The sequence below is a fragment of the Triturus cristatus genome, chromosome 9, assembly GCF_964204655.1.
Source record: "Triturus cristatus chromosome 9, aTriCri1.1, whole genome shotgun sequence".
Taxonomy (NCBI): Eukaryota; Metazoa; Chordata; class Amphibia; order Caudata; family Salamandridae; genus Triturus; species Triturus cristatus.
The window spans coordinates 729161007-729177599 of NC_140592.1; the positions used below are offsets into that span (position 1 = coordinate 729161007).

The 16593-nt window shown below is 47.3% G+C and overlaps 1 long non-coding RNA gene across 2 annotated transcripts in view; it reads left to right on the top strand.

Annotated features, from left to right (window-relative positions):
- Window positions 1–9710, top strand: part of LOC146798622 (uncharacterized) — a 65053-nt gene extending 55343 nt beyond the window's left edge. For both annotated transcript variants that reach the window (XR_014969195.1, XR_014969194.1), the window contains one exon: window positions 9615–9710. This is a non-coding gene — a long non-coding RNA (uncharacterized LOC146798622). The remainder of the gene's footprint in view (window positions 1–9614) is intronic.
- Window positions 9711–16593: the final 6883 nt, after the last annotated feature.

A 16593-nucleotide genomic window follows, 5' to 3' on the forward strand; every position in this document is an offset into this window, starting at 1 on the left:
ACGACACACATCTGGTTATCTCCATGGACCCAAAAAATAGTAGAGACGGGGAGAAACTGTCCTCCTACTTGCTAAGAGTCCAAAAGTGGATGACGAGAAGCTGTCTAAAGTTGAATGGGGAGAAAACTGAGATATTATGTCTCGGAAGCAAATCAATACCCAGGCCCATCATAGACTGCCCTGCCTACCTAGGTAATCCACCTACAGAAATATTAAAAAGCCTAGGATTTTGGTTAGAAACAGACCTCTGCATGGTGACACAGGCCAAGAAGGTTGCCACAACCTGTTTTGGACTACTGAGAAGCATACGGAAAATCCTGGATAGGGTGCCAATACAGCTCAGGAAGACGGTGGTCCATTCTGTGGTCACATCTCGACTAGACTATGGAAACTCACTGTTCTTGGGGGCTCCAAAATATGTCATGCACAGACTGCAGATAACACAGAATGCTGCCACTAGGCGGCTTTGTAACGTTCCCACACGGGAATCAGTAATACACCACCTAGAGGATCTCCATTGGCTTCCACTAGAAGCAAGAAAAACATTTAAAGTCTTGATCATCACTCACAGACCATGCTATAATAAAGGTCCGGAAAAAATCAGGAAGTTAATTTCTCCTTATATCCCAAATAGATGGCTACGATCCAGCACAGAGGGACGCTTAATACAAACAAAGGCCACGAGGGAGCGATGGGGAGGAAGATCCTTATCCCATCTGGCTCCCAAACTCTGGAATTCCCTGCCGTTGGAATACAGACTGATAGACCGGGAATTACAGTTTCGAAAAGAGCTAGAGATATTGCTTGAACAGCCAGGTCTTGAAGTCACAGAAACTGAGTAGGATAACTGATCATGCAGCGCTGAGAAGCCTCAGGGCAGCCATGCGCTCTACAAATCTCCTAAGAATAATAATAACACAACAATTTCAGCGTGCCGCCAATCCAGTTGGAAACTACGGCACTCCCTGGAAGCATCAAGAGCCCCCAGGTAGGGTTTTAATAGCTGTGGATGGTATGTGGGGAAAAACTCGCAAGGGAAGCCATTCGGACCAGGTGCCCTGCCCGCCTGCATGCTAAGCAGCACAGTCAACAGTTTGTCCTTGGACAAGGGAGCATCTAACGTGTCCCGCACCGTATCGGATAGGGCCCGGAGAGGAAGTCGTCTATAAATTTCTGATCGAGTGCCGTGGGCAGAGTCTCATGCAGAGCATACAAGTCTGTGAAGTAGAAAGCAAAACAGCAATGACTGAAGGGTCCGTAAGACAGTCTCATCGGGGCCGCATATGCATGGGAGCATCTGTTGACACAGACGATGCAACAGGGAACTAGATTTGTCCCCCCACTGGTATATCCGGCTACGGGTGGTGAGCCAGTATAGCCGGGCTACATTTAGAAGTTCTCTGGCGTATGTCTGCTGTACAATCACCAGTTGTCAGCGCGCAACTCCTACCTCTGGGTCCCTACGCGCACGTTTCAGGTCAAATAACTAGGCCTCTAGTTGTATTAGTTTGTCGCGGCGCTGCCGATGGTTTGCAATACAAAAGGCAATGTCTACACCCCTGAGAGTGGGTTCCAACGCCTCCCATAAAAAAACTGGAGAATCCACTGAGCCCGTGTTTAATGAAAGGTAGTCTGCGAGAGATGTATGAATATGTGTTCTATATTCCTCGTCTCGTAACAGCCATGGCGACAAGCTCCACCGAAACTGGGAGCGCCTGGGATCTAATGACAAGAGAAGGAAAATCGGCGAATGATCTGATAAGCCCAGAGGGAGAATGTCAGCTGCGAGCAGTCTATGGGTGTATGCCCCTGAGAGAAAAAGGTAGTCTAGCTGTGAGAAGGACTCATGGGCTCTGGAGAAATATTTGTACACACATGTAGTGGGATGCAGAGTCCTCCACGAGTCCACCCATCCCAATCCCTGAACTAGGGGTAATAGTTTAGAATCCTGGGTCCCCACTATTCGAGCCATGGCACGCCACCTATCTTGTGAAGGGGACAGAACATTGTTCCAGTCTCCTCCAACCAGGGTTAACCCCGACGGGAGTTCGGGCCAGAGTGTCGTCAATTTTTCAACAAAGGACCGCGAGAGGTGGGGGCATAAATACTACCCAGAATAATGGGTTCGCCATATAGTGATCCGTATATTATAACAAATCTACATTGGGGGTCCGATCATGTCCTACTGTGAACAAAGGGGACACCGCGGTGTATTAGAAGTGCAACTCCTCGGGAGCCCCTAGTGAATCCAGCATGATAGGTATGTGCAAATCCAAACCTCCCCAAACAAGACGTCTTAGTACCCGATAAGTGGGTCTCCTGCAGGAAGAGGATGCCCGCCCTGTGGCTCTTAGCTTGGTGCAGCACGGCTCCATGCTTAATCTTAGCTGGACCACGAACGGCCTGCTCGATAAGGACTCGGAGCTCTCTACTCCCGACCCCACCTAACACTCGTGACATGAACAGCATAGGCGTATTAATACGTAAATAACAAGTTGAGTGGCAATGATACCGACAGAATCGCACATAGCAGAGAACACAGTGGCATTAACCAAAGGCAACAAACAACCCTGCATGAAGTCCCCAACCACCCCCCACCCCAATACCTCAGAAACATAGAATTATCTGTCGCTGCATGGTCCAGGCCAGAGCCCCAATGGGGGTAGCAGCAAGGAGCAGCCAATGGATCTCCTGTACAAGTCACCTGCCCATAAAAAAAAACAGAGGGTCAGGAACTCTTGAGACAATGCAAGCCTGCAAGGAAATATACAATATGTGACATGAATGGTTACAGTTCTGGAAGCTACATCTTTCAGGACGCTGAGAATTCTGGTTGATCTTGAGGGGAGTCTCTTATTGGATTTGCTGCGAGTCTTGGATCGTGATCGACATCGCTGCCCACCATGCTCCTCCAGGGGGCCACGCCTGGGTCCACTGGATGAAGAGTCTGAGTCAATCCTGGGCGGCGTGTGGGGCTAAAGCTGGACCGTCTCCTCAAGCCGCCGGAACACCACCTCTGGGGACTCAAAAAAGTGGGTGCGTGATTTGTATACCACCCGCAGGTGGGCCGGGTAGCGTAGGGAGTACGGAAGCTTGAGACCTCGAAGGCGAGCATTAGACTCCAGGAAGGACTGTCTGCGCTGCTGCACGAGACTGGTATAGTCCAGGAATATGAGAATACGTTGCGAGTCATAGAGAAGAGTCTTTTGCTCTCGCCTGTTGATGGATTACATCTCTGTCTTGGTAGTTAAGGAGACGGGCGATGATGGGACGGGCGCCAGCGGGAGTTTCTGCAGCAGTGCACAGTGAACACGCTCCAGGACAAAGCATCTGGAGAGCGAGTCGGGTGCGAGCCAACCCTTGAGCCACGTGGCGAGGAAATCCACCACATCATTTCCCTCACACCCCTCCGGAAATCCAATAAAGCAAAGATTATTGCGGCAAGCCCGCCCCTCTGCATCCTCGACCCGCGTTGCCAGGCCCGCGTAGGGATTCAAGGGTAGACACCTTCTTCGTCAGCGTGTCCACTGTGTCCTCCACACCGGATATGCAGGATTCCACCTCCATAACACGTTGCACAGCGTTAACGAGATCTTGCCATCTGCGCCCACTGCACCTATCTTGGCCTCCAACGTGATCACAGCCAGCAGCGCTGCGTTGTCCGGCATCTGGGTCTCCGGACCCCCCAGTGACGATACCGAGGCTGCAGCTCCAATATACTTGTCCAAGGTACATTGCTTGGCAGACGTGCCAGGCTGCTTAACCTCAGCCATGATAGGGTTTCACGGGATCAAGAGAGCGGTCCAGCCGTCCGGATGCTACAATCACCCACCGGGTATGCCAAGGGTCACGGGCACTGTGAGTCAGGAGTATCGTCCATGACGGGGGGAAAAGAGGACCAGGCGGGGCACCTGTACCCACAAGCCGCACCAGACCTGCGCTTGGCCGCCTCCATGAGCCAGGCACCCCAGCCGCCCCCAATAGGTGTCTGGGCACAACTCCTGATCCAAGCTGCAGTAGGTGTAGAATCTGTAAGGCAGTATCCCCCAGTCGCCGGTGTCATACACATCACCCAGGATAAGAGCAACAAAGCAGCACACAGGCTGATGAGGGGGAGCAATGGGTCGGGCAGCATCAGTGGCCCGCTCCACCAACCAGGTGAGTCCTCGAAGGCACAGTGGAAGCGGACAGCAACAGCCGCTTATTCGGCAAGGCAAGGACCTCAGGGAGACCCAAACTCCATAGGACAGCCCCAATGTCACAGATGTTGCGTAGGGAGCTGTTCCCTTCAGGGCGTATACAGGTAGAGGCCTGGAGTCCACACCTCCAGCCCCAAGCAAAATCCGGTCCAGACAACAGGATCTGCAGCTGAGACCCCGGAGTCCACACGGCACCCGCCTACACTGCAGCAGGCCACCAGGTGAGGACAGGCTAGAACGCCAACAGGTCCGTCCCACCACTCCCGATCGCGCAGTCACAACCACACAGCCTGAGATGGTAGACCCCACTGCCGCACCCATCTGACAAACACCGTGTCCACGGCAATACCAGAGTGGGGCCAGGACTCCCAGGCTCGATCCGTCCACCAGGGTCGGGGCTCCCGCATCAACACTCGCGGCTTCACTTGGCAGGCACAGGCGTCTTCGGATATGCCCCTAGGCAGGCAGGTCCATCACCGCAGGGATCCTGAAGCAATACGGGGCAGCTCGATGTCCCGGTCACGCTCCCATGAGGTTTAACCGAGCTCAGCCACCCAGAGCAGCAGCCGAACCCGCTGCACCGAGTCTCAAGCAGGATACAGCGACAGGCGCCCACCAGGTAGGTGCGTAATCTGCATTCACTAGGCCACCACGTTGACAGGCTTCCACCTCGGGGGCACAGCCGGACGGGTGTTAGGGGTCGACGGCCACTACCCTCCGCCAGCTTAACATAATCCCAGGCTCCGAGGCGGGAGGGCACACAATCCGATAAATGAGTGCCGGCAAGGCAGGCACAGCGTCCAAGCACCAGGCTGCCACCTCTGCCAGGCCGTCACACCGCAATCCAGACAAAGCGGGCCCGGAGAGGACACCACGGCCATGAAATGCGATCACAAGACGTAAAGGAGCTCAGAGGGACAAGGCTGCATGCTCAAAAACAGGATAAATGGAGGATTATTAGCAGGCAGGCTGTCGGAGCTGTGCTAAAGCATGTCCGCCATGCTGGACGGCTAAGCCACGCCCCCCCAAATTTGCTATTTTTATAGACTTTTCATACTTCTCAGAACTGTGTATTTTGGCTGATTTCGTGCACGAAAATTACTCTAAACCCTCTTATTTTAGTGCCAAAAGTGAAGATTCACATTCAACCATTATTTACAGTCAAAAGATTAAACAAAAAGTCACCATTACTGACCATTTGGAGAAATTTTCTCAGGTCCGGGGTCATCGTTTTTCATCAGAAAATTGATTTTTGGGACTGTACAAAAAATTCAAAATGTCATTTGTAATGAGCCTCGTGTTGAAGAACCATTTTTTAAGGCCTCCCAGTGACCAAAATTGCCATTCTTGTAGACTTTTCCTCCTACTCTTAAGCTAGTATTTTCCCTGATTTCAAGCATTAAAATGACTCTAAACACACTTATTTAAGCTCCAAAAGTGAAGATTCACATTCAACAATCATTTACAGTCACAAGATTAAACATTAAAAAAATCACCATTACTGACCATTTAGAGAAGGTTCCTCAGGTCATCGTTTTTCATAATAAAATTGATTTTTTCGACTGTACGAAAAATTATTGAAAATGTCAACTGTATCAAGCCTCATGTTGAATAACCTCTTTTTAAGGCCTCCCAGTGACCAAAATTGCTATTTTATTAGATGTTTCCTCCTACTCAGAAGCATGTATTTGACCCGACTTCAAGCATGAAAATGACTCTACTTTTGAAACTAAAATAAGTGTGTTTAAAGATTCACATTCAACAGTCATTTAAAGTCAAATGAATAAAGATTCAAAAACCACCATATAGCTGTCCATTCGGAGAAAGTTCTTCAGGTGAGAGTCATCATTTTTCATCAGAGAATCGATTTTTTTTAGACTGTATAAAAAATGATTCAAAATGTCCATTGTATCAAGCATATTGTTGAATATCCACTTTTTAAGGCCTCCGAGTAACCAAAAGTAATTTTTTTTTAGACTTCGTTTTCACAAGCATGTATTTTGCCTGATTTTGAGCATACAAATGACTCTAAACACACATATTTTAGTTCCAAAATTGAAGATTCCCACCCAACAGTCAATCACTTGTCAAAAAATTGAACATTCAAAAACTCATAATTACTGACCATTCAGAGAAAGTTCCTCCTGTCCGGGGTCATCGTTTTTTTTATTAGAAAATGGATTTTTTAGACTGTAAGAAAAATGATAAAAAAATTTAATTGTATTCAGCCCCATGTTCAATAGCCACTTTTTTAAGGCCTCCTAGTGAAAATTCGCTATTTTTATAGACTTTTCATACTACTCAGAACTGTGTATTTTGGCTGATTTCGTGCACGAAAATGACTCTAAACACTCTTATTTTAGTGCCAAAAGTGAAGATTCACATTCAACCGTCATTTACAGTCAAACGATGAAACATTAAAAAAATCACTGGTCGTGGCCGGCCAAGATGGCCGAACGGATGTAATCCATTTCGGCTCCCGAGCTCTGCTACTACTCCGGACCTGGAAATGCTGGAAATTGCTGCCATACCTAAGCCGAAAGCGAACCTGTGATGTCTGGGGGTATGGAGCGGCAGAGGATCCGTTGATCGAACCTCAGTATCGCTCCTGAACACCACACTGCGATCTTGCGCGGAGGCCTGGGCTCGGGGCAACATGGCGCCCATCAGTGTCCCCAGCGCCGGCGACAGTGAGCCGTGACGAGTGCGCTCCCGGTAGAGACCTTCAGCTGTTCTACCCGATCTCGGACGGACTCCCGCTGCTGTACACCGGGGGTAGGGTGAGCGGACTGCCTGGGAGCCCGGCAACAAGGGTGACGCTACACCGGATTCCCGATCCCCGGGCGGGTGCAGGAGTGGGACAGTGCAGTCATTCTGCGGCCCCCCAGGGAGATGTACACTCGGGCGGGGATGATAGCCCGTGGAAACGCTTCATGTGGAGGGAGGAAATACGGAGGGGAGCGTCTTGAGATCTCCTGCCACGTTGTGCCTGACCTTAAATTGGTGGCCAACACGGTCACAGGAGCCATTTCGGAGTCAGCTTCAGCCTAGGGGGCAGCAACTATTCTACCCCTCGCCTTCAGAAGGGGTCATTTGAGACGGCTGGTGGGCGAGTGCTGACTGGAAACCGTACCAATGCAGGCCCTAAACGAGGACGTACCTGTCATCCCTCCAGGGAGACCTGCACCTGAGGCCTGAACCAAGCCTGAGGAACGTAGGTCAACTGGAATCCATCTCATCCCTGTCACTTCCGGCCATGTGGAGCGTGTGATGAGACCCCACCGCTCCTAACTTGCTGTCTACACCGACTTTCAGCTACAATACGGACAACCGCCCTGGGGTGTCCACGGTGCCACAGAGCCTGGTCAGTCACGGCAGTTGTGCTTCCCTGAGCCCGGGTGCCATCACGATCCATTGTGTCAATCCTCTCCAGCCTCATCAGAAGACGCCAGGCGGGGTCAGCTCCTGTGCCGCCAAAGAGGACGATACCCAGAGTGACTAATAAAGTCTCGAACTTCTTTCCCCCAGCAGACAAACACCGGGTTTCAAATCACGACGGGGAGGCGTCCGAGATGGCCCTTACCAAGGAGGATTTGATGTCCTCATTACGGGACTTTAAAGCGGAATTGCGCAGAGAGTGAGCCAAGACATCCAGACCTCCATAGATCAGTTGAAGTCTGACCTTACTACACGGATGACAGATCTTCAGCGAGACTTGGACTCCGTAGACACTAGTGATCGACCTGGAAACGCGCACTCAAGAAACGGATCAGCGCACCTCCGAGATGCATGACATTGTGCTCGCCCTCCAAGACCAGCTTTGCCAAACCCAGTTGAAAGCTGAAGATTTGGAAAATACAGCCCGACGAGACAAGATACGGATTCGCGACCTTAAGGAGGGGGCGGGGGGGCCAGATCTAGAGGCCTTTCTAAAGGGCCTTTTTGCAGAGATCCTCCACCCACAGACACTCAAGATCAAGCTCAAGAGAGTACATCGGGTCGGAACTCTGGCGACAGGAGGACGTCAACAACCAAGAGATGTTCTCGCGAAGTTCCACTCCTACAAAGTGAAAGAGGCGGTACTTCTTGCAGCCTGTAAGAAAGGCACGGTGTCCTTTCAGGATTACTCCTGCACCATATACCAAGATTTGGCTCCTGCAACATTAATGAGGCGGCAACAATTACGGCACATTACCTCCAAGCTACGCGAGGATAAGATCAGATACAGATGGACTTACCCCTTTGGCTTAAGCTTTGAACTCCACAACAAACAGAGGCATGTGGTGGATTTGAAAGAGGGGCTAGAGTAGTGTAGATATACTGCATACGTGAACATTTCACGCTGATATAATATAGTAGATTATTGCACACGGGTCTTTGTTTTGTGAACGTCTCTCGGGTTAACCTTAAATACTTTAAGATGGCCGCTGGGTTAAGTCTGTTTGTAGATGTGGTTGGAGCCTCGAGCATGGTATGTGTGCCGGTGAGCTTCTAAAAAGCAAACACATTTACATGAGAGGGTTTGCTTATATCTTGAATGACTATCGATTGATATTTGACCTGAATGGGCGGTCACTGATATTTGATATAAATTAATTCCATATAAATAAATTTATAATAAAGCAGCATGCTTTTAATACATGATTCTATTCACCTTCCAGGATTACCCCAACCTTAAAATCGAATATGTAAATTTCAAGTAAGTGTGGTGATATATCCTAACTAATATCTGTAGTATACTGTTATATTTAAACTTAGAGTTTCATGACCATCATTAATACATTTGGAAAATAAGCACCTTGCCATACACAATGAGCAGCAACAAGGCCTTTATAAATAGGATTGGTCAGAAAATGTTGTGAAATAAATTTGTGTCATTCAGCGATATAAAATTGTAATTTGACATTTCTGTATATGTTTATATTACTTTTCTATAGATCGATTGTGTTCTATTTATTGACAAAAATTTAAAGAATATTAATTCATTCAGTTGTTAAGGTATGTGCTGATTTGTTTGTTTAAATAGATGGCTATGAGACGTTATATTATCATGGCAGGATTTTTGACAGCATAAATTTGCCCATTATGAGTATGAGGTCTCTCTTTCCTCCGTTTGTTTCTATTTTCTTCTTTCCCCTCCCTTATCAAAGTTTTATACCATTTCAAAATCATATGTATTCACTAAATATTTTTCCTTTTTCTGGTTCTTTTGGCAGTGTTATAAATTCTATATATACTTGAGTCACGTTTTGAATGATTTTCATGGCCTGTTGATGTAACACAAAAAAAGTTTTTCCCAAATGTAATTAACTGATATAGAATGTTCTTTTTCGTATAACTATAAATCTGGTCCTTATACATTTTTAATTGTTTGAATTCAATGTTGTAAATAGTGTTTGTCTGTTTAATTTTCAGCCCCGAAGAAGTCCGATTGAGGACGAAACGCGTTGGCTGTGGCGGTTTTGAACTCTTTTAAAGAACATGAATAAAGGATAACTTTTAACATTGCAAGATCTGATCGACTTCTTTCATTTGGGAAAATGACCATCTATTGAAAATTGCCCACGTTATCGATATACATTGCAAAAAATGATTTATATGTTGATTTAATTATTCTAAAAGTGCAGGGCTATTTTGTTTATATTGTTGTAGAGGCTAGACCTACTGGGTCTTCCAGCAGACTACTCTGAACAACCGTAGGGCAAACTATGAACCACGCAGATCACCAGCTCTCCCAATTCGCAGTGGTCCACAAGCTCTCGAGGAAACCAGTAGACTGTGTTTCTCCGCCGCAGCAGCCACATTTACTTCTTGGAAGGCGAATCAGGAGAGGGGACTTTGACTCAGCCGCGGAGGCCTTAACACAAGGGGGAGACCCAGACCCTCACGCTGGCAATGCACCTGCTTGCTCCACAATGCCCTTGGGATCCGTACCCATGCAAGCTGATTTTTTACAACTTTCATGATGCCATATGCTGTTCTCCCACCGACACATAGACATGAATGGGATCTGCTAAAGCCCACGGTTTTGTGATGGCGGGCTGTCCCCTCCACCGCGCCGCAGGGCTTGATACATAGACACATGCATGCATGATATTTCTACCATACCAACAGGAGAGCCTTGCCCAGTTGGCCCAGGCGGGGCCACTAATCCGAGCAGATGGATTGGCTGAAATTCTTTAGCATATCCGGGGGATGTGCGAGCCAGGACCTCGGTCCTATCATGCCTCCATCCACACACGAGGGTTCCTTAACCTGCAGTCAGAGATTCTCCATTGATCTGACACTTGGGAACTTAATTTTATGTTTGAGGTTTTGGTTTTGCGGGGGGTAGGGTGACTGGTGGTTTTTTTAACGATTCTTCCCGCGGCTACGCTTCATTTGGGCTGTAAACTACACAACAGGTTCACTCTTGTATCTTCCCAGTTATGGGATGTGTGGAGGATCAGGGGGCTGGTGTATGAAACTTTGAGAGGGGTGACCGGGGTGACACAGAACCTATGGTACTAACAGTAGGCTCTTGGAATGTCAAAGGCCTCAACTCGCCCCAAAAAAGTCAAAAGGTCTGGAAATATATTTCTGACCACCACCTTGACATAATATCGGTGCAAGAAACACATCTGCCCCGGGCAAAAGAGTCCTGCCTCCGCCACAAAAGCTACCCATTAATTTACAGAGCATCTGCACTCACTAAACACCGGGGGACCGCAATCCTCTTTCACACTTCAACGAAATTTCAACCTACCTATACCAAATCAGATAAGGAGGGTCGTTGGATAATGGTCAAGGGCGTCCTTCAGGGTAAACTCTGCACATTTATCTCGGCATATGCACTGAACAAAGGACAGGCTGCTTTCCTTTCTACGCTCTAGGGGAAAATTCTGGATTTTGCGGAGGGCCCGACGCTCCTACTAGGGGATTTTAACCTCGCGTGGCAGGCAGACATAGATAGCACACACACCCATCGCCAAGAGTCTAGCGTGTTCTCCACAGAGGCTAAACACCAGATGCATGATATGGGCTTTAGAGATGCCTGGCGGACCCGTACCCTCAGACGCGAGACTACACCCTCTATTCGTATATGCACCACACATACTCCCGGCTTGACTATATCTTTATCAGCCAAAGTCTAATGGGAGCCCTTCGAGAGGCCAAGATCTTTCCACTTTCCGTGTCTGCCCCAGGACAGACAGATCAACATGAAACAGTGGTCAATCTACCGTCCACATCCCCCAAATGGTATTTTCCTGTCTCCCTCACGAGAGAGAGGGTGCTCTGCACGGAACTAAGGGATACAATCACAGGTTTCTTCTCCAGGAATATGCCGAAAGCCACCTCTATGTTTCATAATTGGGATGCCTTCAAGGTGGTTTTTAGAGGCCGCTGTATTGCCCTTAACTCTGAGTTGAACAAACGCCGGACCAAAGAACGAAAGGACCTAGAAGCCGAACTATCCACAGCAGAAAGAATCCACAAAACAAGCCCACTAGACTGGCTTTGAGTTTCGCCCTCAGCGCCATGAGTGTGCGAAGAGTCATATATAACAATCGAGCAGAGCATACCCTCTTGAAACTCCGACAACCCTCCTATTCACAAGGCAACAAGATAGGTAGGCCTCTAGCTCGACAATTAAAGGACAAGCGTGAGCGGGAATATATAGGTGGCCTAAGGGATGGGCAAGGAGAGTGACTCACCAAGACACAGAGAAAGCCAATATCTTTGGCACCTTTTACGGATGCCTATATACAGAGGAACCACGAGACATAGATGCACAACTTAATTATCTATGGACACTTCAACTCCCCCAGGTCTCCCAAGACTGGAATGACAGACTTAAAGCTCCTATAACGGCCGAGGAGGTGGCTACAGCCATCAAATCTCAGAAAACCCCAGGGCCCGACTGGTAGACAGCCCAATACTATAAAACTTTCGCCAGCTCACCCGCCTTTTTAACGTGATGGTGGAGGCAGGCTCGGTCACCACCTCGATGGCGGAAGCTGTGATCAGTTATTTCGAAACCAAGGAAGAACCCACAGATGTGCGCTTCATATCGTCCTATTGCCCTGCTTAATTTAGATGCGAAATTGTACTCATCCATCCTCGCAGCCCGATTAAATGATCTCATGCCGATTCTCATTCACCCAGACCAGTCTGGTTTCATTAAAGGCCGCCAGACTCGCGATAACACTAGACGTATAGTCCACCTAATCGAAAAACCTAATAAGAAACACATCCTGACAGTTCTCGTGGGGTTAGATGCCGAGAACGCATTCGATAGGATGGACTGGGCGTTTCTCTTTACTACACTCAAGTCTTTTGGGATTGCGGACACATTTATTAATATGGTACGAGCTAACTATGTCCAACCCTGCTCGAGAGTACAGGTCAATGGGGTTTTGTCGGCTCTCTTCCCCCTGACTAGGGGTACCCGTCAGGGGTGCCCTCTGTCGCCCCTCCTGTTCGCTCTCAGTATAGAACCACTAGCTATGGCCATTCGCGCTGCACCTGAGATAAAGGGCATCCCTCTTAGTGGGGAACAGCATATGATTTCCCTCTTTGCGGATGATGTGCTCCTGTCACTCACGGACCCGGCCTCCTCTCTACCTGCTCTCCAAACGGATCTCACATGCTTTGAAGCCGTGGTGGGCTTCAGGGTGAATTTAGACAAATCCTACATTCTTAACCTCACAATCCCTGCTGCCGAGGTTGAGAGACTCCGGACATGCTCTCATCTGCATTGGACTTCCCGTCCTCGCCAATACCTGGGAGTCCAGTTTACGCCCTGCGTGGAGGACCTATATAAAGCTAACTTTCCTTCCTCTCTCTTGAGGCTCCAGACGAATCTCACACGATGGAAGCCACTTTTTATTTCTTGGCTTGGCCGCATTCATACAGTTAAAATGACAGTGCTTCCTAAACTTCTGCATCTCTTTCAAGCTCTCCCAGTGGAGCTGGAAAAGGACTTTCTCCCTAAACTAAAAACGATGGTGCTGCAGTTCATTTGGCAGGGGAAACGAGCACGATTCTCTTTCTCCATTCTGAGAAGACCAAGGGGGGAGGGAGGGGTGGGCCTCCCGGACTTTGGCCTTTATTATAAGGCACCTCAACTTCGAGTGGTGACAGAGTGGGCCAAGAGGGTGTCGGAGAAACATTGGCTCCATATGGATAGAGCGGTGACAGGGCAGTCGATCTGGGACCTCATATGGAGACCCAAGAGGGAAAGGCCCAAGAATGCTTAAATCAGCACGCCTACTCGAACTACCCTAAAAGTATGGGACTCTTTGTCACACAACGACCAGTGGACCACATTCCCATCGCCGTATATGCCAATACACTTTAACATGGCCTTCCCTCCGGCCCTACAGGAAGGACCCTTTGACCATGAGGGAGGGGGGCTGTAGGGCTCTGACACACCTCTTCCATAATCATGATATCCTCACCTTTGACAGCTGCAGAAGGGACTATGGGTTGGGACCAGCTGAATATTACCACTACCTTCAGCTGAAACACTGGGTGCTTACACCTCATATTCACAAAGCAGCCACTCGCCCCCTCACGAAGTTTGAAAGCTATGTGCAACTTGTGGACTCTATGAAAGGGGTGATATCCTTTCTGTATAACTATCTCCTCACCTCGATGCACACCCCGAGGCCTCGCTACATGTCTATGTGGGAGGGTGTCCTACAACGAGACGTTCCCGATAGAGAGTGGGCGGGGCTCTGGTCAGATATCATGAAATTCAACCATTCCATAGAACTAAGTGAGGCCCACCTAAAAACAATGATGGTAGGGTAGAGATACCAGTCCAAGATTAAACAGATATTTCCTAACTTATCTGCTATGTGCTGGAGGGGTTGTGGTCTACTGGGTGATTTCCAACATATCTGGTAGGATTGCCGAGTGATACGTCCCTTCTGGGAGGAAATCCTCACACAAATTAAAGACATACTGGGGTACCCTGTCCCTACCTCCATGGCAAGCACCCTTCTTGGCCTTTGCGATCCCTCCCTCAAACACCAAACTAAAGCTGACAAGGCCATTATGTGGACCTCCATTGAGGCTGCGAAATTAGCCATAGCGGCTGCGTGGAAGAAAAAGGAAGCTTCCGCTATCTCGTTATGGCATTCTAGACTCTGGAAACTTCTGAGTCTTGAAAGGATGGTCGATACATGTAGAGATGATTACAAGAATTTCGAATATACATGGGACCCACTAGCAGTCTTCCTTACAAAAGGATTACCATCTGCTGTTTGTCCCGCATCAGTCAGAGCCCTACACCTGTTTCAATTTTAACCTATTTGAAGCTCCCATGATCTGTGACCTAGCTGCACTTGGGTAACCGCCACCAGTATTGGGTGGGGAGGGGGGGTCGGGGGGAAGGGTAGGGTTTTGTTGTTCATGTTTTCTGGGAGGCGTGTTCGATTTGCTCCCGATAAAGGATACCTTCCCAGTTGGAGGGACTAAGTTAACATTACCGCAAATGTAAGATAGACAAATATTATGTTTTGCTGAGCCACAGACTTGCTTCCGTCCTTGCTCTTGCAGAAACTGTGCTTACTTCTTTAGGTTATCTGGGATACGACGGGGGGTAATCATCTATTGCTGTCGGTTGCTTTTTGGTTCTAATAATTTGTCCAGTCTTCTGCGTCTATCTGGATGTACAATGAACCAGTTTGTTAGCATTTTATCACTTAACACAAAATAAACACATTTTTGACACTAAAAAAAATCACCATTACTGACCATTCGGAGAAATTTCTTCAGGTCCGGGGTCAACGTTTTTCATAAGAAAATGGATTTTTTGGACTGTATAAAAAATGATTAAAAATGTCAATAGTATCAAGCCTCATGATGAATATCCACTTTAAGACATCAAAGTGACCCAAAATGACATTTTTATGGACATTTCTTCCTACTCAGAAGCTTGTATTTTGCCAATTTCGAGCATAAAAATGACTCTAAACACACTTATTTAAGTTCCAAAAGCGATGATTCAACATCATACAGTTATTTACACTCAAGAGATTCAACATTCAAAAAATCACCATTACTGACCATTCAGAGAAAGTTCAAGTCCGGGGTCCACGTTTTTCATCAGGAAAATTGATTTTGTGGACTGTACGAAAAATGATATAAAATGTCAATTGTATCGAGCCTTATGTTGAATACCACTATTTAAGGCCTCCCAGTGACCAAAATTGCCATTTTTATAAACTTATTTTCATGTCGAAATCAGGCACTATGAAAGGTTCTTAATAGAAGCATGATTCTAAACACAACACTTTTAGTTCCAAAAGTGAAGCTTAACATCCAAGAGTCATACGATTAAACATTCAAAAGATCACCATTACTGACCATTTGGAGAAATTTCCTCAGGTCCGGGGTCCTCGTTTTTCATCAGAAAATTGTTTTTTTTTGGACTGTAATAAAGAATTCAAAATGTCATTTGTAACCAGCCTTGTGTTGAAATACCATTTTTAAAGTCCTCCCAGTGACAAAATTTGCCATTTTTGAAGACTTTTTCTCCTACTCAGAAGTTAGTATTTTCCCTGATTTGGAGCATGAAAATGACTCTAAACACACTTATTTTAGTTCCAAAAGTGATGGTTCACAACCAACAGTCTTTTACAGTCAAAAGATTAAACATTTAAACAACTCACCATTATTGAGCATTCAGAGAAATTTCCTCAGGTCCGGGGTCATCGTTTTTCATAAGAAAATTGACTTTTTCGACTGTATAAAAATGTATTCAAAATGTCGTTTGTGTCGAGCTCCGTGTTGAATAACCATTTTTAAGGCCTCCCAGTCACCAAAATGGCCATTTGTGTAGACTTTACCTCATACTCAGAAGCTAGTATTTTCCCTAATTTCGTGCATGAAAATGACTCTAAACACACTTATTTTAGTTCCAAAAGTGAAGATTCACATCCAATAGCCATTTAAAGTCAAAGGATTAAACATTCAAAAATCATGAATACTGAACATTCGGAGAAAGTTCCTCAGGTCCAGGGTCATCGTTATGTAACGATCCCGTCCAAAGGCGGGTGCTCCTCAGGATTCGTGCAACGCAATAGGGGTTCCACTCCTTGACATCCCCAACTCACACAACAATTGTACAGAGTATTAGGGCGATCAAGTAAGGGAAAGGGAAGGGAAGGGAACAGCTGGGAGTAGAACCTGAAGAATAAAGAACAGCGTAATGATAAAACATATGAGCATGCAACGCTACACTCAATGGGTCTCACTAGTCTGTCTCATACCTAAAACATGTCTCACAGACAAACACCAGCCACGTCTCCCTAGGCTCAATTACTAGGTATTACTTCATACCCAGCTAGGTAGTCACCTAGAAAGTTTTATGCGCAGTGAGACAAGTAGAGGATGGAAACCAAGA